This window comes from Cebus imitator, unplaced genomic scaffold (assembly GCF_001604975.1).
Source record: "Cebus imitator isolate Cc_AM_T3 unplaced genomic scaffold, Cebus_imitator-1.0 Scaffold8, whole genome shotgun sequence".
NCBI lineage: Eukaryota > Metazoa > Chordata > Mammalia > Primates > Cebidae > Cebus > Cebus imitator.
In genome coordinates, this window is record NW_016107323.1 from 12,363,757 (window position 1) to 12,388,002 (window position 24,246).

The following is a 24,246-nucleotide window of genomic DNA, read 5'->3' on the forward strand; positions in this document are numbered from 1 at the left end:
TCACCCTCAAAGCTTCAAATACATATATTAAAATTTTTATCTTAAAAAAGGCTTCTATTTGTAATAAAATATTCCATTCCATATAGTTCAGCACCAATATCTATTTAGTTCTTTTTTTACCTTTAATCTCTTAGTCTCAGCTAACTCATTTTTTAAATGGACAAAATCAGGCCTGCTTCAAAGAGTAGTGCAGCAATATTAAAGTACAAGTCTTTCTCTTCTATCTGATTATAAAGTTCTCAAATGGAGCAGCTGTCTCATTGAGTTAATAAATCATTTCACTGGATTAAAGTTGTTGTTTTACAGGTACTGCCTCTAAGACAGGCTCCCCAGAGTTTAAGGCCACAGCAGTTTCACAGCTGAGCACGGCTGGGGCACACAGCTCTGATCATGGTAAGGAGCTGTGACCAACAGGAAGAAAACTGAGATGATGACACAAAAGGGAAGGAGGAAGGGAAGAAGGAAGGAGTCATAAATACACAAAAACCTGCGCGGACAAACAGAACAAAAGAGCAGATGATGACTGTCAATGGCAATATCCTCTCTTATCTCAATGGTGCTTGTGCTGTATCACTGTGGAGGTTTCCCTGCCTTCAGCATCCTCCAGGCTGCTCTCAGGCTCTGCTGATGCCTCTTCTCCATCTCCACCTGCTGCCCTAGGCTGAGCCGAGTTCAGCTCTTGTGCATTCTGCACTTTACATTCTTTCTCCTTCTGCACTGTATCTCAGAATTCCTGCCACATGGAGGAAGACCCATCAGTGCCTGCTAAAAGGTTCTGTACCTCACGCAGATCCAGGGTGGACACTGAGGAGAATATACCTCCTGGTAGTGATCTTGCACCACCAAAAAAAAATTTTTTTTTTGAGACAGAGTCTTGTTCTTTCACCAGGCTGGACTGTAATGGTGTGATCTTGGCTTACTGCAACCTCACCTCCTGGGTTCAAGCGATTCTCCTACCTCAGCCTCCTAAGTAGCTGGGATTACCAGCATGCACCACCACATCTAGCTAATTTTTGTATTTTTAGTAGAGAGGGGATTTAACTCTGTTGGCCAGGATGGGCTCGATCTCTTGACCTCATGATCCTCCCACCTCAGCCTCCCAACTTGCTGGGATTATAGGCATGAGCCACCATGGCTGGCTGCATCACCTAAATTCTATGCAACTGACACACAATAAACTGTTTGAAATAAGACTTGGTGACGTCTTTATCATTGTTCAGAATAGCTACAAGTAAATGTTAAAAGCCTTTTTTGCTAGCTGCATTGTGAAATGGTTTAGTCTGAAAAGAACTGAAGCACACATCTCAGGGATGGTTGTGGACAGCACTGAGTCATTTTAATGAAAGTCACCTTCTAGCTCCGAAGGCCCTTGGCCAACTGGTCTGCTAGTCTGAGAATTCTCTGCAGGTTAGCAAGAGCAAAACCTCAATGACTTTGAGCTGTAGTGCAGTTGAATCCCTGTGTGGTAGCTGCATGTAAAACAGCAGCAAGGAAGGCAGACAGAGGGGCTGAACACTGTTTACTGGTTGTCTGAAGTTGAACACTCTTCATACAAGTCCTACAGACCTCTTTCTGTCTGGCTTACCGACAGACAGATCACCCAGCGTAGGAACCAATCAGGTCACTGCCTTTATTACCACATCATTCTCAAGCACTTTACTTGTGACAATGTCCAACCTTGGCAATATTAAAACAGTCAGCAGTATTAGGGCAGGGGCCATAAAGAACTTGGCTCAAGCCTCCTTTGTATATGGGGGAGGAGCTCATGATTGGGGATGCGCCAATCTGCAACCACAGTGATATAGATGTATTTAGAAGGCCCAGGGGTTATCCAACCACATTGAGAATTGAGTCCAAAGGGCCTTTGAGCTGTTAATTGTCAAGTTCCCTTTCAGAGGAAAACCTTTAGGAATAACTCCCCTTGGGTTGCTCTCTAGAGTAGAATTTCTGTCTAGAACAGGATTTCTTAAGCTTTGCATTATTGATGTTTAGGGCCAGATAATGCTTTGTTGTGGGAGGAGTGGGGCATTGTCCTGTGCATTATAGTATATTTAGCAGCGTTCCTGGCCTTCACCCTTTAGATGCCAGTAGCAGCCTCACTGCCCAGTGGTGACAACCAAAAATGTTTCCAGACATCCCCAAATATTCCATGGGAAATAAAATTGCCACCAGTTGAGAACCACTAGTCCACAAAATAGCAATGCTTATGCCCAGTTATGAAATGAAACAGAGCTGAAACTTCATACCAAATAGTTTGAGCGACCCTGATTCCCAGTCTAGTTGTGCTTTTATAAGACTTCAAACCAGTTACACATTTTCCTAAGTCTATAACGCCAGTTCATCATTCTAAGCTATCCAAGGTAATTGGATCCAACAGACTCAATGTCTCCCTGGGGGCAATGTTGACATATATGAGAACAGCTTTTGCAGGTTCATCCACTAAATCAACAAATATTTATCAAACAATACGGCAGGTTATGAGGTTTTGAAAAGATCTACCTGAAACTTCTAAGGCGGTAAAGCCCCTTTACCATCTAAAAGGAAAGAAAAATCACAACAATATTTTTTTTAACTACCAACAAATTAGCTCTTTTGTAGTTTCTGGAAAATTTTGTCACTTTTTATCCTTGGACTCAAATCCTCCCCCTACCTGTTCAGGGCTTCACTCTCTCATCAACTTGATGCTTTGCAGTTATTATAATTAATAGCCTTTCCCCAGACAGCTGGGCTGAGAAAGCCAAAAAGAAGGGGAAAACCATTGAATGAATGCTTGCCATCTGCCAGATACTCCAACACCTCTGATCAAAAGTTAGCATTAGACAAGCTCATAGACAATTAAACTGTAAATGCAATAATGAGAAATAGGAGGAAAATGCATGCAAAATGAGACCACCACCTGAGATGGCAGAGGAAGGATATTAAATAGGGAAGTCAACAAATTATTTTGCATATATACTTACAAGTTAGGGTTATAGTAGGACTCTGGGAACTTGGGGAAAAGGGTGGGAAGCGGGTAAGGGATAAAAGACTACAAACTGGGTTCAGTGTATACTGCTTGGGTGTTAGGTGCACCAAAATCTCACAAATCACCACTAAAGAACTTACTCATGGCACCAAGTACCGCCTGTTCCCCCAAAACCTAAGGAAATAAAAAATTTTGGAGATATATTTTAATAATCTAGGAAGTGATCTTTAGTCCTGAGAAGTTACTCTTTCCTGCATCCATGTCACTGCAGGTATAAGTCTTCTATGGCTTTTACACATGTGCCTTACCTCACCGTGAGCTTCTATGGCTTTTCTTCCCCACCATTCAAGAGCAGGGCTCCTGGTTTATCCATCCCTGCAGGTCCTCAGTGGCTACTGAGTCCTTTGCACACCACTGACTCTTGGAATGAGAACTGCACTCCATTTGACCAGTAAGTGAAGTCCCTCCTTTTTGTCCTATTCATTATCGTGACTTCCCCACTGCCGAGTTGGGCTCCCAGCCCAGCTACCATCATAAGTGGGGCTACTTCCTCAGCCACTCTCTTCAAATTGGTAAACTGATACCCTGGAGGAGAATAAACTAGAATATATGGGCTTGATTCCTAGTTCCAGGACCGTATTACAACAAACAAGTGTTTTATCGCAACATGCTTCTCGAGCAGAGTCCATGTTTATGTGACTGGGAGTCAGAGGGTCCTCAAGAGGTCCTCAGAGATGGATGATAAATAAAGTGGCAGACAGAAGACAGAATGCTCACACCTGGCCCAGGCGCTGGTCCGGTTAATATCCTGCCTTGTCCTTCACACTATGCTTTGTACTCCCAATAGAGACATGAAACAGCAGATGAGGGAAAATGCCTTGGGTCAAATAAAACAGCATGGATAAAGGCCTCATGTGTGTAGACCCACTTTTTTCTAGGCCTTGGCTGCAAATCCAGATTCTAGCACCTGCATCTTCCTGAGGCAAAAGGAAGTTGTGAAGGTCAAGAATAAACTTAAGGGTTTTCACCTCAAGAGGTACTTGCTACTTGGAGTATTATCGTCTTACCCAATAGTCAACAGTTATTTTTCAATAGGTGCTATTTGTAGCACATAACGCTAGGAAGGCACGGGGGGACACAGAGGGTTAGCAAGACCTTGCCCTTGAACTTGAGGGGCATATGGCAATGCTACTTAAAGGGGGCTCCATGGACTATGCCTGGAGGTGTGTTATTTGAGATCCATCCTCGATGAATAAGAAGAGAAATTGAGAGTAAGGATTTAGGAACTCAAATAGTAGGTAATGTTGTGTCTGTTGAATATAATAATAAAAATTCAGGTTTGCCTTGTATGTCTTATTTTCACTTTATTTTCTGCAAATTCAGTGCTTAGTGTACTTCATAAATACAAGGGTCTACAACAGATTGGAAATTTTAGAAACCAACTTGTCCTTAACCATAGACAATTTGAACGGCACTCATCTAACATACACATGACTAAAATAAAAGGAAGGTAAGGATAAGCATCTTGAAAAGCTAAAATAGCTCAACGCTATAGAGGGAAGGAAGATTCTAAGAAAGGTGGGTGCAAAAACACAGGATGCTCAGGAAGTTGCGAAGCTCCACCTTCCCAAGATGAGTAAAATTAAACCAAAAGAAGTAAAAACAATAAGAAATTATTCACACTAACAGTAGAAATGGTCTCAATGGTATGGCATACACATCCTGATGTATTATTTGGGTCTGAAACTATTGGGACCAAATGTAGGGAGGATTCTAAAAATCAGAACAGGGTTTCCTTCTGCAAGGAATGATGATAAGCAACAAGCTTATCATTGAAAACAAGGACATTCTCAAAAATACCTTCTAATGTCTCACACTAGATAGGGATTGGGACTAGCTATGGGAAGGTCCCAGAGTAAGTTCCTCAATGTGCTTTCTGGAGCCACCTTTCTGCAACCTGTAAACAATATTCTGAGGCTACAGATGTGGAACTAAAGGAGATAAACTTCGTCATAGTTTGGCAGGTGGTAGAAGCCAAGTAAGTAATAATATCCTTGCAGCAAGTGTTTCAACCAAAGCCTGGCAGCAAAAGAGGAGGTTAAAAAGAGAAAAATTCCTGTAACCACACCAAATCAAATGCTTACTAGATACAGCATTTCTCTAAAGCTCAAATTCCCTTAAAGAACCTGCTTACACTACAGATGAAAAACGTTTACGTCGGGGGACACCTACCCTTTGCGACAGAATCCACTCTGTCCTCAGTGAGGTAGAGTCTGATGCACAGGTGTCAATAAGACCAGAAATAAATCAAAAAGTCCAAGTTACCACTGACAGGAACCGCCTTTTCCTGGGAAGCTAAGAGACCATTAACATTCCCAAAACTCAGGTTATAAGAGAAGAATTCACACATTTGAGGTGAACACCCTTTTTCTGGCAAATAGGAAGATCAGTTACCTGCCTTTTAAAATGTGAACAAGAAAAAAAAAAAAAAAGGTAAAGGATAAAAACAAAAGAAGAAAAATCGGCATATTTCTTATATGAACACTTTGTTTCCTACGCCACCCTCCAAGCCCCCCAAAAGGAAAAGAACATAGCATGAACAGTGAGAAGGGGTGGGCTGGGCAGAAGAGGGAAAGAAAGAGGGGAGATTATTTCTTTTAATTTTAATTTTTAAAATGACAACTAAATTCACAAATAAATTCTAAATCACATGGATGAAATAAATGGCCAAAATGTGATAAGAAAATATAATGATATGATGAATAAGGATTCAGCAGGACTTAGAAAAAAAATGAGGAGAAAAAAAGCACTTTAGTAGGACATAAAACTGCATCAAAGCAAGAAGCACACCTATTGCCACAAAACACACATTTGAAAAATGCGGGAAACATAACAGTATTAGTCTGTTTTTATACTGCTGATAAAGACATAGCCAAGACTGGATAATTTATAAAGAAAACGGTTTAATGGGCTCACAGTTCCATGTGGCTTGGGAGGCCTCACAATCATGGCAGAAGGCAAAGGAGGAGTGAAGTCACATTGTACATGGCAACAGGCAAGAGAACATGTGCAGGGGGGACTCTCTTTTATAAAACCATTAGATCTCCTGATATTTATTCACTATCACAAGAGCAGCACGGGAAAGACCCACCTCCATGATTCAGTTACCTCTCACCAGGTCCCTCCCACAACACCGGGAATTATGGGAGCGCCAATGTGAGATTTGGGTGGGGACACAGCCAAACCATATCAATAGCATATAAGTAGAAATACATTTACAAATTATAAATAAGAATGGTAGCTATGAAAGGAAATATTATATATATATATTCTGTATGTTTATAATATATTGTAATAATTTAATATATTGACATGAGTCTATACACTGAAGTCTCATCGGTCCTGGAAAAACAAATATACATCGACCAATGGTGAGAAAAAATTTAGTAAAATTACTGTACTTTAATAATAAAGAATTCTATCTATAAGTGCATATATAGACAAGTCACTTCAGAAAAGAGACCAGGCACATTTCTCATGGAATTAGATACCAGAAGATAATAAAGCTGCAGGCTAAAGGCATGGGCTTTAGGGATGTACACTCCTGGCTTGCCCACTCACTTGCTATGTGACCTTGCTCTAGTACCAGTTACAGGTATTGATCGACTTACGACCTATGCAACTTATGACCATTCATCTTTAAGACCACAGTCGCTAGCCATGACTGCTCTGCGTCTGGCAGCGCAAACATTGCCCAGCTGGGCATACAACAGTGCAGACCAGCTTCCGGCAGCACTACCATCTCCATTTCAACTGTACATATAGGCTACTCAACTTATGACCAAATCGTGTTACGACCGGTCTGCCAGTCCCAATCATGGTCATAAGTCGAGCACTAGCTGTACCCGAACTTTCTGGTTTGCAGTATCCTCATGGATAAGCAAGGATGACCCTATTCTAAAAATCATCACTACATACTTTTCTAACTCCAGAGAACACAGGAACAGTAACAAGAAAGACCATCTATCAAAAGTGAGCCAAAAAATTACCACCAAGGCATCAAAACATACAAAGGAAATCTTGCTGGAAGTACAAGGAGAAACATCGAGAAACATAATGGGGGAGGGGAGTGACTTTAATATACCTCTCAAGCCTTTGTCAGGTCAAGCAGAAAACAACTCAATAAGGAGAGTAGAAATACTGTAATCAGTAAAATTGCCCTACTAGGTATATACTTTATGTTCTACAGTCAAGAACACATATTTGTGAACTCAAAAAACATTTTTAACAAGTTCAAAATTATTTTGAAAAATACCAAAAAGCAAAAACAGTACAGGCCACATTTTTAACCACAGGCAACAAAGACAAATTATAAAAAGAACAAACACTAAAAGCAACAAAACTCCTGCCCAAGAAATGAAATTTTTTTTATAAAAGCCTTTACAACATCTCTAATGTCAAAGAGAACATCAATACCACAAATTCAAAACACATAGAAAACAAAATGAGAACATTTTACCCCAAATTTAATAGAATATAGCAAAACTAATAAGGTAAAAATTCATCCTCACATGTATGTGTTAATAAAATGAAAGTGTAGAATAGTAAGATGAGCAGCTCCTCAAAAATAGAGAAAAATCATTACAAAAATAAGAGAGTGAAAAAGAGGAATTAAACAGGGTAAAATACAAATTGATATAGTAGAAAACTAAAAAAAATAGAGAAATGCCGACTTCAAGAACTGATAATTTGTAAGTTGAATAAAACAGTAGCCGACTCCAAGAACTGATAATTTGTAAGGCCAATAAACCAGTAGCTAGTCCAATCAATGAACAAAAGAGGCACAGTTCAATGCTCAAAATTAAGAATGTGAAACATGAACCGAACACAAATTTAGAATAACAAAAACCAGTAAGTATATGAAAAAATGTTCAAGGCCATCAATAATTATATTAATACAAGTAAAATCAACATTGAGATAATATTTTTAGCCAGGAGATTTGCAAAGACATGGCAGTTTCTAGGCCAGAGAGGCGTGTGAGCCCTCTTTTGAACTCTTGATCAGAGTGAAAAATCCTAGATACTTTCTGGAGCGCAGCTTAGTAATACTTGTCAAATTTTTGCATGTGAGTTGCCTTTGACCAAATAACTCTACTCACAAGGATATGTTCACAAGTTTTTAAATGCACATGTATGATTATTTTAATTAGGAAAAAAAGTTACTTTCTGAGAGGTGTAGAAATCACATGTGGTGAAGGGCACAGGTGGACTTGGCATTTGTGTGTTGCTAGAAAATGAGAACCGAATTTGCATTTATCAGATTGAAGTGGGAATTTCTCATTATGATCCACATATTATCATTATTAATCAAGTTTAAAATAAGAATAACCTGACTTTCCATATAAATACACAATGAATCTCAGACAAAATTTCATGTCTAGATGTAGCAAATCCAGAAGTCATCCTAGTCCTCATCTTCCAAAGATAAATATAAAAATCAATTAACTAATTAACTACAGCTTTTGTGAATCATTGGCTTCAAAGTTTCTCCAGCTGAAATGGATGAGCCAACAGCAAATTCCTGTTTAGCTGCAGGTGGTGGCAACTCCACCACAATACTGGCAACTTCTTAGATTTCCTGACCTCTTCCCATTGACAAAGCCATAAAATATTTGAAAAAGGAAAGAATCCATGCTTTAGTTCAACTTATTTACATGTTTGACTTTAACTTTGAGAATACACACTCAGTATTTTGATATTGACATCTGTTTTACGATTTGGTTATGCTTTTTTTGTTGTTTTTGAGATGGCATTTCCCTCTTGTTGCCCAGGCTGAAGTGCAGTGGTGCAATCTCGCATCACGGCAACCTTGGCCTCCCAGGTTCAAGCCATTCTCCCGCCTCAGCTTCCCGAGTAGCTGAGATTACAGGCATGTGCCACTGCACCCAGTTAATTTTGTATTTTGAATAGAGAAGGGGTTTCACCATGCTGGTCAGGTTGGTTTCAAACTCCTGACCTCAGGTGATGCACCTGCCTCAGGCTTCCAAACTGCTGGGATTACAGGCATGAGCCACTGTGCCTGGCCATGTTTTGGTTATTCTTAAATGTGCATTTCAATTGATATGAAGTTCTCAACTTTTGGATGATGTCTGTCATTTGAACCACAAAACTGTCTTCACTTCCCTGGAAGCCCATCACAGAAATAACGGGGCTTACTGCCTTCCTCAACATCACATCCATTTGTGTTTTTCATAAGGTTGACATTAATGTTAGAATGCCCTGCCTGCTAACTGTCTTCTGAAGGCCATCTGAACCTTTATGGCCTGGATCTAAGGTGTAGCTCAGGGCAGAAGATTCTCTTCAGCACTCATGTTTCAGCACTACATTGGAGAACCTCTGTTCTACTATTTGAGAGCCAAGAGCTCACATTCAACTCATCTTCCCCCATTCAACCTTAGAAACAAAAAGGGGGTACATGTCATAAGTTCCTTAAAGCAAAATTAAAGAAAGGCATGAGAACGGAAGCTTAAAAAATAATGAATCGTGTTCTGCTATAATAGGTAGCCTGAGGGAAAAAAATCTTAAACAAAAATCATTTTAGAAAGATAAGAAATGGGAAGTTAGAGTCTAGAATGCTTGACATAATTGTCAGACGCTCTGTTCCATCATCACTAGGGTAGGCCTTGTCTTCATGGTAGAAGATGGCTGCTAGGGTTCCAGCCATCTCACTGGCTTTCCAGACAGAAGAATGAAGAAAGAAGTAGAAGGGGACTTTCTCTCCCTTTTCAGGCACACAATTCTGTCTAAATCTCAATTTAGTCACTTGGCTGCATCAAGTTATGACGTAGGCTAGCAGAAGCAATTTTGTTAACCAGGTGGTAATGTGCCAGGTAAAAATCAGGGTTCTTATTAAGAGGCAGAAGGAAAGAACAGGTATCAGGAGACAACATGTGGACACATGTGAGCACATGTATGCATAAATAGGACTATTACCAAAGTTCTTTTTAGAGAAGGAGCTGTCACTATTTAGTCACCACAATGTTCCACCTGGGTATGAAAAGGCAGGGCCCAGGTCAGTATCTGGAAAAAGAAAGCAAATCCAAAGTAGGATTGAATTTCAGACAGGAAGAATCTGAGTTTTGTTGTACCCAAGAAAGAGATGGAGAGAAAGGCACAAGAATATGGGAAGCGGCCAGAGAACTTTGAGAGATGGCACAGTGAGATTTTAAAAGAAAGAGGAGGAAGTAAAGAAGAAAGGATAAAAAGAAGGGAGCGGGGAGGGAGAAGAGGAGAAGAGAGGAGAGAAGGAGAGGGGGTGTGCTAAACGGAAAAATAACTAAATGGATTTGTAGAACAGAGATGGCCACTATGCAAACCCACTTCCATATGCCCACTTAACTAATTCACGAAGGCCCTGTAGAGGAGGTGTGTGCTGAAGGGGGGTAGAAATCTAGAAAGAGGGCTAGGAAGGCCCCTTAGCCAGGTTATTTTATTCAACAGAGGACAGCGTCTGTGAGACAACATTAACCAGAAGCAGGAGTTTTGAGACAAATGTGAGTAAGAGAACAGACCTCTCAGGAAGTCATGGAAATCTTGGGGGCTCTGAGAAACAGATGTACCACCAGTCCTGAAGTGGAATTTTGAGCCAATTCTCTCTGGAAATTAAAGGGCACTTCCATGTGAGTTAAGTTGTTATCAAACTTTGACTTTCCTCTCCTGCCAATCTCCCACTAGGCTTGTGAGGAGGATGGAGAAATGTTTATTTGAGCTTTAATAAAATATAAGCTTTATAATATAAAACAGCAAAGTTAAATGCCATACAGCTGGTTAGTGGTTCAAACAGAACCAGAGGCTGTGCTTCTCCTGACCTCCTTAAATTAGGAAGGAAATAGGTGTCATGATCTCATCAACTGAGGGAGCCAGTTCTGAGCGATGCGCTCAAATGCATGACTGAGCTCGGGCTTGGCAGAAAAGAGCACCTGATTGATTAGTGATGTCTGCTCTGTGCTTTGGCTGTGGGAGCTTCAGGTGATATGCATTTGATCTGTGGTCCCCTTTAGAGCACAATGACTCTCTAATCACTGAGATTTATGGCAATGCCATTGGGTGTACTCAGTGTTGAGATGTTTTTACTCACACCACTGACACCAAATGAGAGGTGCTTTCTTCCCCCAACACCAACTCCTCAATTCTTTGCAGACACTAACTGAGTATTTAACAGTTCAATTAAGTTTTGACACTACCTGCAGTTGGCATGGACCGCACAGGTTAAGGGCTCAGTCCCACAAGGCTACCTTCCACTTCAAACATCCGTTGCAAGTCCCAGGACACCCATACTTCTGACTAACCAGCTATAAGTCAGGGGTTCCCATGACCCCCTCCATAGGTTTGATAATGTACTGGAATGATGTACAGAACTCATTGACTCACCTTTACTTGTTTATCGTAAAGGACGCAACTCAGGAACAGCCAAATGGAAGAGAAGCACAAAGCAGGGTATGGGGGGTGTAGAGCGTGCATGCTGTCTTAGGGCATGCCTCCTCCCAGCCCGCAGTGTGAGACAGCCAAGTATAGAGGGGCCCTCGGAGAATCTCCAAAAGGCCGGCACGTGGGGAGGAGCGTACACGGGGGTGGAGCTGTGTGCTGGGGGAGGAGCCTGGCCTCTGCTGTTCCTGGGTGAACCTGGAACTCAATCTGTGAGGCAGGAAACTGGCCACCAGGACTCTTGCTTTGCTGAGAGTTTCTGTCCCCCTCGCCCTCCTCCCCCTGCTTTTTCTTTTTTCTTTTCTCCCAATAAATTCCATTTTTCTCGCCCTTCAAAGTGTCTGCGAGCCTAATCTTTCCTGGTCGTGTGACAAGGACCCAGAGGAGAAGGTCCTACAACAGATGTGTCTGCCAACCCAGAAGCAATCTGAACCCCACCGTTTAAGGGGTTTTTACGGAGATTTCATTACTGACCTGGTAGACTAAATCATTGGCCATTGGTGATGGACTCAATCTCCTGACCGTCTCCCTTTTCCAGAGGTAGAAGGGTGGGGCTGAAATTTCCTATCCTCTAATCACAACATGTGGTGTGGTCTTTCTGGCAACTAGTTTCCATACTGAAGCTATCCTGGGGCCTCCTAACACCAGTCACCTTATTAGCATAGAAAAGACACTCATCACTCCGGAGATTCCAAAGGTTTTAGGAACTGTGCCACAAACGTGGGACCAAAACCAAATATGTATTTATTTTTTATTATACCACAGGCATGACTGTGGCAGCTTGCTAGGAAAAGGAATTTTTTTAATTGCTTAGTTTTTAGTAAGCCCTTTCCAAAGTGGGACAAAAATTTAAAGAGAAGTAGAAGACATGGACTTTATGAATTGAAGATACTCTATGTAGTTCAATATGTGATGTGATAACCTAATCTTCTTTATAATTCTATAAAATATTCAACCATCCTCAGGATTCCCAAAGGGAGCTGGAATAATAATAAATTTGGCAACACTAAATGACATGAGCAAAGCTCCTCCTATGTGCCTCACAGTGTGTTTAAACCCTTTAAGAGCACTGTTTTTTCTAATCCTCCTAGCAACACTAAAAGGGGCATGATATCAGCAACCTCATTTCCCAAATGAGTAAATTGGCCTCACAGGTCAAGTATCCTGCTCAAGATCCTACAACGGGCAGATGTCCATGCTGAGATACAAATCAGGAGGCCTCCTAAAAGGGACAGTGGCTGGTAACTTACATCTGACTGTCTCTGGGACTGGACACCTGAAGGCCAGGCAGAGCCTCACCCATTCATGGGAACAAAAACAGATTTTGATTCCATGTCTGACTTCTTCCCCGGGGCCCCATCAATGCTAGGGAGGATTAACATCCTTAGAGGCAGGCAGCTGGGAAATGAGATGTTCATTCTCTGGCATCTCATCGACCTGGTTCTTATTAAGAAGGAAATTTCCTAATTGAAGTCTAGAAGAAGCAATATCCAAGTCCAGTGCCCTTAGACTACAGCTGGATTCTATGAATTAAGGCCTCCAACAGACCATCACTGCACCTTCTCCTTCAGGGACAAACGAGAAACTTATCGATGCTTCTCATCAGTGTTTCACTCAATGGAATACCATTTTATCACTTACATTCTTGTGAAAACTTTCCAGAGTGATTGATGATGACAAATCCACGGATCCCAATCAATGGGAAGGGACTGCTCTCAGGTAAGCGGAGACAAAGTCTCAGGGTCCATTTCTCATCTCCTCTGGACATTGGGATGAGCAGATAGGAGGTGCCTGCCATCTATTCCCTACCACTATGCACTCATTCACTCACTCATTCATTCTCCCTTTCCCAAAATATTTAGAGTGCACATGATGTGCCAAGCCCTACTTTAGGCACTTGGGAGATAAAAATGAAGCCAAAAAAGGAGTCTCCTCCACTCACTGAGTTTGCAGGCCCATTGAGGGAGAAGACGAAGCATACATGCTAACCAGTGTAACTAAAAATAATTGCAGAGGGTCAAGTGCCCATGAAAAGAGCAAGAAGTCACTCTCAGAGGAGCCCAGAATACCTCCAGAACAATCTATATCCCCCAACCAGAACATTCCTGGGAATAAACTTTAATAAGGCCAGGTCGAGCCTGAGAATTGTGAAGAGACATGACCATCTTCCTCTTAAAAGTGGTTGCAGGCCATCCATGGTTCCACACAGCCTCTTTTCCACCGTGACCCCAAAGGAGGAAAGCTTCCATCTGGCCCAGGATTTTTTTAAAAAATGATGCAATGATGAAGAATGAGAAGACAAAAAATAATAAACTCCAGAGCTTGCCTTGAGAATAATGTTTTACCAACAGGATATGTCATAAATATGAAATGGCAAAGCAAGATGTTCCAGGATTTGTACTTTGTCCTTTGTTAGTCAGACAGATAATGAGTTACCATCAGGGACTTATTTTTTCTCATTCAAATATGAGCTACATATAACTTCCATACTTCTGTGAAAAGGGATCCCATAAATTACAAGTTATTGTTTCTTAGAAACTGGGATTGTACAAGGGAGAGCCAAACAAAATCCTTTGTTTCATGAGCTTGCAACTTTTTAATTAAATACCACTTTAAACTCATACATACATAAGCCAAATGTTCCCCATCCATCCGGCTCCAGAGCATGGTACCCATGCTCCCCCTTTCATCACCTTGCTGTTAGTGGTAGGATTCTTGCATTTATTTTTTTCTATTTTTTTCCTCTATCAATTTGGGTGCAATTGGAAACATAGATAACACAGAACAGGGACTAATTAGTTTTTAACAGTTTATGTAGTTTTTATGACCAAGGACCAGGTTACGGATTGATCATAAACAGATAAGAAAGGGAGGGAGGAAAGGAAGGAGCAAGGAAAGGAGGGAGGGAGGAAAGGAGGGAGGGAGGGGGAAATAAGAGAGGAAGCAAGAGAGCAAAGGAGACAGGAAGGAGGGCAAGAGGGAGTGGGGAGACTCCCTAGCCAAGCAGCACGTAAACCTAAGACATTTTACCTGGTTAGATGCACAGACCATTGAGGCAGAATCTGGCTCATTCTTCACCAATATTCATGTTTCTTTCATCTTTGGCGTACTTCTAAACTGCATTTCCCAGCCCCCTCTAATGTAAGTGAGGACATGTGACTAGTTATTCCTCATAGAATGTTGGCAGAAAGGATGTGTGTTACTTCCAGGAATGGCCTCTAAAATGTCCTGATCTGTTCCCCATGCTCACTCCCCTGTCATCTGCTAGATGCAAAGAATCCAGTGGAGATCTCTGAGGCTCTGGGAGATGGTAGGGCCACACCATGAAGGTGCCTGGGCCCCTGAATGACTGCATGGAGCACAGTGCTCACTCCACGTTGGACTGTGACACAAGCAAGAAAGGTAAGACACCAAGATATGGGGATTGTTTTTCTACAGTTAACCAGCCCTGAGCTATGCACCACTTTGCTCTATTTTTCCAACCATGGCAGGCTACATTAACAGATACTTCATGGATAAATTCTCCCTTTTATTGTCCTCAAACATTTCTGCCATGTCCCAGAAATCCTAACTTCACATTCAGAGAGGATTACAGAGATCTCGTCCAAGCACTTTAAGTACTAAATTTATATTCTTAGTTAGTTTGCAATCTACCCTTCACTATAATTCCTATTTTTAAAAGGATGAGTTCATGATTCAAGTCAAGAAAACATTTCTAAATCAAGAGTAAGCACATTTTTCTGTAAGGGTCCAGATAAGTAAATATTTTAGGCTTCACAAGCCTTATAGTCTCTGTCTCAATGAGCCAGCCCTGTCCTCCTGGCACAAAGGCAGCCATGGGCAATGTGTAAATAAATGGGCATGGCTGTGCTCCAATGGGCTGTGATTTACAAAAATGGGCAGCAGGCCAGACTTGGCCCATGGGTCATAGTTTGCTGACCCCTGCTCTAAATCATTCTCACATTTTCACTAAATATGACCAAGAGCACATGTAAATTCTAGTATCAATTCAATCCCTGTGACATTACGCTATTTTAGACTTCATGGCTTCTCTTGAGTAGTGACAGAGATGGCAAATGAAGTTGCAAACAGTATTTGATTATTCTTTCTTCCCCAGCATTGTACTGTACTGTGCCTGGCACAAAGTAAAATACAATAAATTTTAGTTCCTTTTTACTTTCCATGAAGTTTGCCCTTGAAGGTTACACTTGAAGTCAGATCTCCACGTAAATTCCACTTATCTGTCTGTGGCTTTGGTCAAAGCACCTTCTCTTTGTAAACCTTGGTTTCCATATCTATAAAATGAGGATAACAATATATACCTCACAGGACTTTTTTGAGGGGTCAGGTGGTGAGGAAAAAGAATAGTAACATATATATTCTGTGAAATTATATATTATTGTGTGATACAATAATATATGTAGTGTGAAATGTAAAGCCCAGTACAGAAGGTAAGAGACTGTTATTATAAGCTGCCTCTCCCTTCCTGGATTCTGAATTTACTTTCTTTCCACTGGAAATGTGAGTCCCCCCACCCCAATTCCAAGGAGGTCCACTGAATTCCCATTTAGCCTAGGCCAAGAGACTGTTGGGGTGCATGGGCCGGCTCCACCTGTGTTCTGATTGACTGCCAGAAACCTGAGCCTCCTTTATAGCCACTAACTGGATCCAGAGAAGCAGCTCCAGCTGCCAAAAAATGTTGCTGCTTTAAAGAGATAAAGTGCAATAAAGATATGTTTGTAATGGGCATTCTCAGTATGGTTTGACCGGCCAATGACACAAGGTACTTGGCCTTGGACCCAGTGCTATTTGAAATGAGCTCTGGAATTGAAGTTCTGTTCCCATCAAGAGTATCACCCTTAGCAGTCCACAGCTGAAAGCTTCAAAGTATAAAATTCAAAACTCCTTTTGGTCAAGTATTAAAATAATGAAAATGATTTGTGGATAGAATATTTATCCTGTAGTTGCAAATTTTTATGGCCATCTCATTCTACTGAGAGTTGTTATGTGTATAAAACTCCAGACTCCAGGGTCAGCCTGAGTCTTCCCACCCATGGACGTCTGTACCATTACTTACAGTGCACACTTACTACTCTAAAAGAAACAAAATGCTTCTCAGCTTCCTTGATGATGCTTACATTAAAACCTGAAGGAAAACATTGCAATTGACTCTTGTCAACTGGTCATTACACATGCCCTGACAGCGTCTAGAATAGTGCCTGGCAAGAGAAGGGCTTTAAACGTGATTTACTAGTGTTCCATGTCCAATATCCAGGCATTGTCCTATATCTGATAGGGCATGGATGGCAAGTACCCAACAAATTCACCATAACTTTGTGCTCAGGGCAAGTAGCAATAATCACTCAAGACACTTTTTTCTTTTCTGATGAGCCAAAACAGATTAACAGTAACCTCTTGGCCGGGGCAGCTTTCCTGCATCTCTGCACAGTCATGTCTTCAGGATGAGGTCTCTCTGCTAGCACTTGGCCTCTCCCCCAAACCAGTCCCTCCTACCGTCTTAGCTCATCTTTGTTAACTGATCCACATATCCACCCAAGACTTCAAACTAAAAATCTGAAAGCATCCTTAACTAATCCTCTAACATCTAATCAATCAACAAATCCTATGAGCTCTAATACCCCAAATAACATTTAAATTCCTTCTCTTCATCTCTACCATTATAACCTGGGCCATCTTTGGATTCAACTATTTCAACAGTTTTTTAAATGCTCCCCAGCTTCCATGGCATCCCCCCAAGTCTGGTTTTTATACAGCTGCCAGAGGGCATTATTAAGGGAGATCATGTCAATGGCTCACTGTGGAACTGCATAACCTGCCTGATCTAGTGCTTCCTGTCCTTTCCAGCATCATCTCAGCTCACTCTTCTCTCCACTACTGCAGCGCAATTGCAGCGGCATTGACCTTCATGCTGTTCTTGCAAAGCACCCAGCTTTTGACCCACCTGGGGGTCACACATGTTTTGTTGTCTGCTTGAAAGTCTGCTGCCTGTGACAACCCCCACCCCACTGGCTAAGTTCTCATTCTTCAAGTGGCAACCAAAGTACCACATCCCCTGAGAGGGATCCCTGGATCACTCCCTGATATGGTTTGGCTGTTTCCCCACCCAAATCTCATCTTGAATTGTGACTCCCATAATCCCCATGTGTCGTGAATGGGACCTCATGGGAGGTAACTGAATCATGGGAGCCGGTTTGCCTATGCTGTTCTTGTGATAGTAAGTTTCACAAGATCTGATGGTTTTGTGAAGGAGAGCTCCCCTGCACGTGCCCTCTTGCCTGCTGACGCATAAGATGTGCCTTTGTTCTTTCTTCCCTTTCTGCTCTGATTGTGAGACCTCCCCAGCCATATGAAACTGTGAGTCCATTAAAGCTCTTTCCTTTATAAATTACCCAGTCTTAGATATGTCTTTATTAGCAGCATGAGAGCTGAGAAAGGATTAATACACTCCTTCAACCACTTTCTTCTTCATCAACCCAACGCCCTTTTTCTCTGACCTTACTCTTTCTCTGAAGACTTGGACTTAATCAAAAGTTTTATATATGTGGAAGTTGTTACTTTTAGTAGAAAAGGAAACATCCATGAAAAGAGTACCTTGGTCATTTCCAAGTAGTTACCACATTTCGCAATATTATATTATGTTTTGTTTCTATATCATTTCTCTTAACTAAGGTATTATAAGCTCTATTTGGGTTGGAGACAATGTTTTTCTTGTCATTTAGTACTAGAGGAAAAAAAAGATGATAGAACACAAATACCCCTTTATTCCATCTGGTGAGAAAGTCTAAATGATATTCATAGACACCTTTTGTGGCATCTGCCCTAAAACTCCCTTTCCAGGAAATCCACAAATATTCATAATGAACCCCTTATACACAAGGGTAGTAGACCAAATATCCACGTTTAGCCCATGAGACACTGCCCATTTTTAGTGTCTGAGTTTTATATTTGCCACTGTCTAAGGTGTCTAAGACATCTTGAGGGCAGGGATCCCATGGGATTTGCCCATTTTTAAATCCAGCAACTGAGACCAGTGACTCAGGCTGCATAGTCACACTTTGAATCCATGAAAGGACAGAGCCGATCAGTGACCCAGGCATCCAAGTCTTATTTATTGGGTGGCCTCGGTTGGTTTAAGCTACAGGAATCCAATAAGAGAACACCCAGAAAGATGAAACCATATCCTTAAATTCCTAGTCATTCAATAATCCTAAAATAATTTCTAACCAAATTAGAAACAAAGGGCAACTGTGAAGGATCTTTGTCTCAGAAAGCCTCCAGGGGTAGTTTTCAGAGGCTTGGATGAGATTTGGCTCATGCAAATCCCATTGTTTGTGGTTCCATTGGAAGAGTCAGTCTCTCTTCCCACATGGCTGTGGAAGTGGCATTTTCTGCCACTCAGAAAATGGTGTTCAAGGGAGAGCATCCCTTGCAGAGGAACTTTGTCCTTAGGATAAAGTTCTAGATGGCAAGGCATAAATTTAGAAGACCCTGGTCTCAGAAGGCACTCTGAATGATTTCAACAAAGCACAGAAGGAGAAGATGGTTTTGAAACAGTTTCACCATTGGGTTCAGAAAAAGGAGAGGTCTGTATACGAATACGAGCCACCTTAGTTCTTAAAATATCCACGTATTTTTTAGTCACCAAAGTCACACACACCTTTTCAGCAATACAGAGAATATTATTTGCCCACCCACTTGACAGGTAGGCAAACATCTGAGTTTGGAGTTGCTGAGTACAATGCTAGAAGAGCGCCTGGGAGGAGAGATGCCCAATAGCCGGGCTCCATGTATCTCAATAGCCGGGCTCCATGGATCTCAATAGCCGGGCTCCATGGATCTCAACGGCCGGGCTCCATGTATCCCAACGGCCGGGCTCCATGGATCTCAACGGCCGTGCTCCATGGATCTCAATGGCCGGGCTCCATGGATCTCAATAGCCTTTCTTTCTCTTCACGCTTAGAAACAGACCCTGACTAACATAAAAAGTGCTCAGTCAGGCAGTGGGAGACCTCCTATCTTGGCTAAAGTTGGTGCATTCAGGGTGAGAACAGATTAAGTTAAGCCTGCCACAACAGAGAGAAACAGGGAACTCAGGGAGTTGGGGTGATTTGCATGGGTTCTGTTCCAGTTGACATTTGCATTGATCAGATCAATGTTGAAGAGAAAGATTTGACTTGACTTCCTTTAGATTCTGGTGGAGAGACACAGAGATGGCTCAAATCATCTTCCGTGTTAACTTTCTTCCTCTCTGCGATCAGGGACTTAGCTTTGTACCCCTACGCCATTGTTGGCATTCAGAACAGTGACTGACACATAGTAAACTCTCATTGCTATTAATGAGTGTACTCGATTTACCACTTCACTTTGACCTCAGACATTCCCTGATTTTCTGGGATGCAGATTACTGTTTCAAAATAGGTTATTTTTTTCTTAAGCAATAAGTAGACAAACGTTTCTATCCTTGAAAGAAAATGTTACGTGAGACCACACTTGATCGCAACCTCAGGCTGTCCCTTGGCTTCTCTGAGGTGCGTTGTGCAGAGGTTGAGTCTCCCCCACTCTGGGCCTGAAGGACGTAGGTACAGACAGCTGAGTATATAACCAATGGATCCACGCCCAGTGAAGTCACTACCTTGGGGGCCCAAGACTGTCATCACTGTCCTCACAAGTCCATGCTTCTGGACTCATGGTGGACACCTGCAGCATCTGGCTTATGGTTGAGAGCTCTGACTACAAGAGACCAGATTCAAATTCAGCTTGGCGGGAGACTGTGGGTGATGTATTGAACCTCTGCGGAGCTCAGTTGCTTTGACGGTGAAATGGGAGAGGATAAAACACCTCATAATGAAGCAAATCGCAAACCACAATGTGCACAGAAATAACCTGGGGATCTTATGACACTGCAGGTTCAGGGTCAGTAGGTCTGAGGTGGGGCTTGAGAGTTCACAATTCTAATAAGCTACCAGGCCATACCCTTGTGGCTGATCTGGAGACCACACTCCAAGTAGCAAAGTCATAGGGCAGTAAATGAGAGAATAGAATGAAAGGAGATTATTAACATGAACAAGCATTATAAAGCAAATTATTAATAATCATAATCAGTAGTAGCATTTCGGTTAACACAAATGAAATTACCACCAGCCAGGTTTGAATTCGACTGTTTCCGGCCCCGAGTCCTTTCAAACAAGTTTTGTGATTCCATCTGAAAACTCCTTCAGACATTCCCATAAGCCTTCATGTAACTACAGAAGTCAAGGGCACAGTGAGAAGATATTTTATTACCCGTGTATTTATGTATGGGTTTTGGGGGTTTTAAAACTGGCAATTAAAACCTTGTAAATTTGTATTATCAACAAAATAAATGTAGACGGGTTAGTTACTCGTTGCTAATAAATTTGATCATTCATTTATAAAACGAATGTTCACCCAAGAATCACAGAGCACTCTATAAATATCGCTTCACGAAGCCACAAACCACCTTGACAAGGAAGGCACACAGCACCCCTGAGGGGTTAAACAAACCCTCCCGGCCCTGGGGGATGGGAGGGCAGTGCCTGAATTCTAGCTCCCTGGTCCCCTTCCAGTACTCAGGTTCGGCCTCTGCCCCGGGGGGCCTGACTCTTTGAAGCATGATATCCGCTTGGACGCATTTCAAATCAGCTTGCCTAGAGACTCCAGCCCCAGATAGCCCCAGGAACCTGTCTGTAGGAGCTGGAGAAAACCATATTTCTCTCCTGTGAGAGGTTGTGGAGGACTAGCCTCCCCCGTTTCCTCTTTTCCAATCATGCACTCTGGGTAGTTCAGCTACTGTTCAAGAGGTAACTTACAAACTGACTGGCCCAACTATGGAAATCCAGCATGGAATTAATAAAACAAAACTGCTTGATCACTGACTTCTTAGCCAATGGCCCCCACTTCAAGCCTTACCCAGCTAAGTGTCCTCTTCACTTCTCCCCTGTAAATGAACTCAGTCAAATGTTTTTGTTTTTGAATCCTGGTGCCCCAGATGGACCAGGGCTTTGGTGGCTGGGTTTGAATTCCAGCCCTATCACGGTGGGGGACCACAGGCCTTATGTTCCTTAGCTGTGAATTGGGTTTATGACAGGCAAAGTCACCTAGTGCCTGTGAGGATGTTCAGAAATGATGTGTAAAGGGCCCCAATGATGGAATGTATCCCTATGAGCAGTGGTGGTGCCATTAGTCATAGACGCAACACTAGCCACGGAGTGTCAGACCAGATTGTAACTTTTAGGATACTGAGCCTATGCCTCTCTCTCATGCTCTTTCTTTGTTGAGAGGAGAGGGAACAAGAGGAATGATCCCTCATTTATGAGCGCCGTAAGCAGAGCTGAGGCTGCCTCGTCAGTCATCTAGATGCTGCATCTTACTCCCTCTTCCCAAATTATTGACCCAACTGATACAGAGAAGAGACAGGGAGAAATACTGGGTAGAAGACGGTGGGTCCCTGGCAAAGGCCTCATCCTCAAGCCTGGAAACCCGTGGCCCTAATGGGAAGAGGCATTCATGTTTACACACCCAAAAGTTGCCTTTTGGCTTGCCACGCTCCCTTACCCTGTACCCATATAAACCCCAGACCCCAGGCTCCAGAAGCAGACAAGACGACAAACAGAAGAGCAGAAGAATGGTAGAATGGTGTGGCAGGCAGAAGAGAATAAGCATCTGAATGCTGAGGAGTTGGTCAGAGAGATGTGCTGTTGGACAGCCAAACTCCAGGGAAAGATCATCTCCCCACTCCATCCCCCTTTCCGCTCCCCTTCCATCCCACTAAGCACTACCTTCAACACTCAATAAAACCCTGCATTCATTCTTCAAGTTCATGTGCAACCTGATTCTTCCTGGATGCTGAACAAGGACCTGAGCACCAAGAGAGCACTGAGCTGGTTAACACTTAAGCTGTCTGTGGATGGCAAGGCTAAAAGAGCTCTCTGTAACACCTGGGAGTCACAGGTGCCCACTCCTAGATGCTACCATGGGACCAGAGCCCCAAAGCACTCACCTCAGCTCCTATACCTGCCAATCTGCATGCCCCCCCTCCCATAAGGGGTTTAAGCAGGTGCAGTGGCCAAAGAAACGAGCCACACTCCTGTCGCACATCCTGCAAGGGGTGTCAGGGAACTCTCTCATTTCAAAACTATCTTCCTGACACACCTTTTGCCACCTGCCTTCATACCAGCTGGTATCATTCCTCTTCTTGCTGGTAAGAGGAACTAAAATCTCCAGCTCACAAAGACTGATGCAGAGAGGAGATAGGCATTGCTCTTAGCCTAGGTCTACTGAGTAGCCTCACTCCTTTGGGGCTACCTTTGCTGGGGCTATGTGGCATCCACGTGCTTCTTTGCTTGCACAAGACCTCATGGACTGCATGTTAGAGGTTTTTCACTATTTATTATTTCTTACTTATTTCTTCTTAACTAGTGGCTGTATCTGTATCTCGTCTTTATTCAGTTTCTGAAAAAGCAGGACCCATCTTCACTTAATGAACTTTATTCCAGTCCTGGAAAAAGGTAGAAATTTAATTTGACTGAGATATTCTGTTCCTCACTGCTGCCTTTACTTGATCAATATGGAGAATCATAAAATTTCTGAGCAGAGAACCAAAAGTAGATAAATAGGCTATGAAGCTTGCTGAGATGTCTGTAGAGGGAAGATCTATAAAGCTGTTTAATACATCTGTTCATACATAAAAGGACTTCTGGTTTTCCCTGGACTTGGAATGAATCATCTGCACTGAGGGCTTCGAGACAGTCGTCACTCTGGCTACCTGCCTTGTGAAGGTTCCTTTCTAAGAGGGCAAATGTTGCTATAAGAAATGCCACGTGTCATTTTATCAAACTGAGCGCAGCCTGCTTCTGACAACCCTGCATGAGCCACCCAACCAAAGAAAGATATTTTCTCTTTGATCACGTGGTTACTGAACGTGGATGTGCTAGCATTAAATTGGTTTTCACGGTTAATATTTTTCAAGTAGGCTGGGCGTGATGGCACACAGCTGTACTCCCAGCTATTCAGGAGGCTAAGGTGGTGGGACTGCTTGGGCCTGGGAAGTTAATGCTGCAGTGAGCCATGACTGCACCACTGCATTCCAGCCTGGGCAACAGAGCAAGACCCTGTCTCAAAAATAATAAACTAAAATAATAAAAATATTACAAGCAGCTCCAACTTAGTAATTTCTTCTTGGAAGCTATTATTGATACACATTGCTAAACAGAATAAAGGTCACCTATCAACATTTCTTATAACATGAGCTTCTGTTAAGTTTTTTGTATTTTCTTAATATAAAATTATCCAAAAGATATTTATACCCTGAGTATTTGTTAACATGGCTTTAAAATGTGGTATGTCTTCGTTGTTCAATTTAAACAATGTTGGAAGAGAACAATGTTTTTCCATGTTTTCTGTTCATGTCTTTTCCCTTCTAGAGCTTGACTCACCCCATTGCTTTCATCTAGAATATGCTTTCTATTATTCCCAAATCTATGTCATTCTTTAAGGCACATATACAGGCTCTCAACCTTTAAGCCTCAATTGCTGCATTATCTAGTCTTTACTGACTTGCCTACTGGAAGTCAGCTCCCCAGGTTCTGCATACTTTCATATAGAAAATAGCAATTTTCAGATGTTTCTTCATTTAGTTTTCAAAAGTAGGGCATCTTGGCAAGTCAGGCTTGCATTCTCTTTCTTAAAACAGCTTTATTAAGATATAATTCACATACAATAAAAGTTTCACAGAAGTGAACAATTCAGTAGTTTTGAGT

The 24,246-nt window shown here is 42.1% G+C and overlaps 1 long non-coding RNA gene across 1 annotated transcript; it reads left to right on the plus strand.

Moving 5' to 3' along the window:
* The first annotated feature begins 14,072 nt into the window (after window positions 1–14,072).
* Window positions 14,073–22,111, plus strand: LOC119473463. The gene is made up of 3 exons (XR_005202683.1): window positions 14,073–14,155; window positions 14,718–14,851; window positions 22,065–22,111. It is a non-coding gene; the product is annotated as an uncharacterized LOC119473463 (long non-coding RNA).
* The last annotated feature ends 2,135 nt before the right edge of the window (window positions 22,112–24,246 follow it).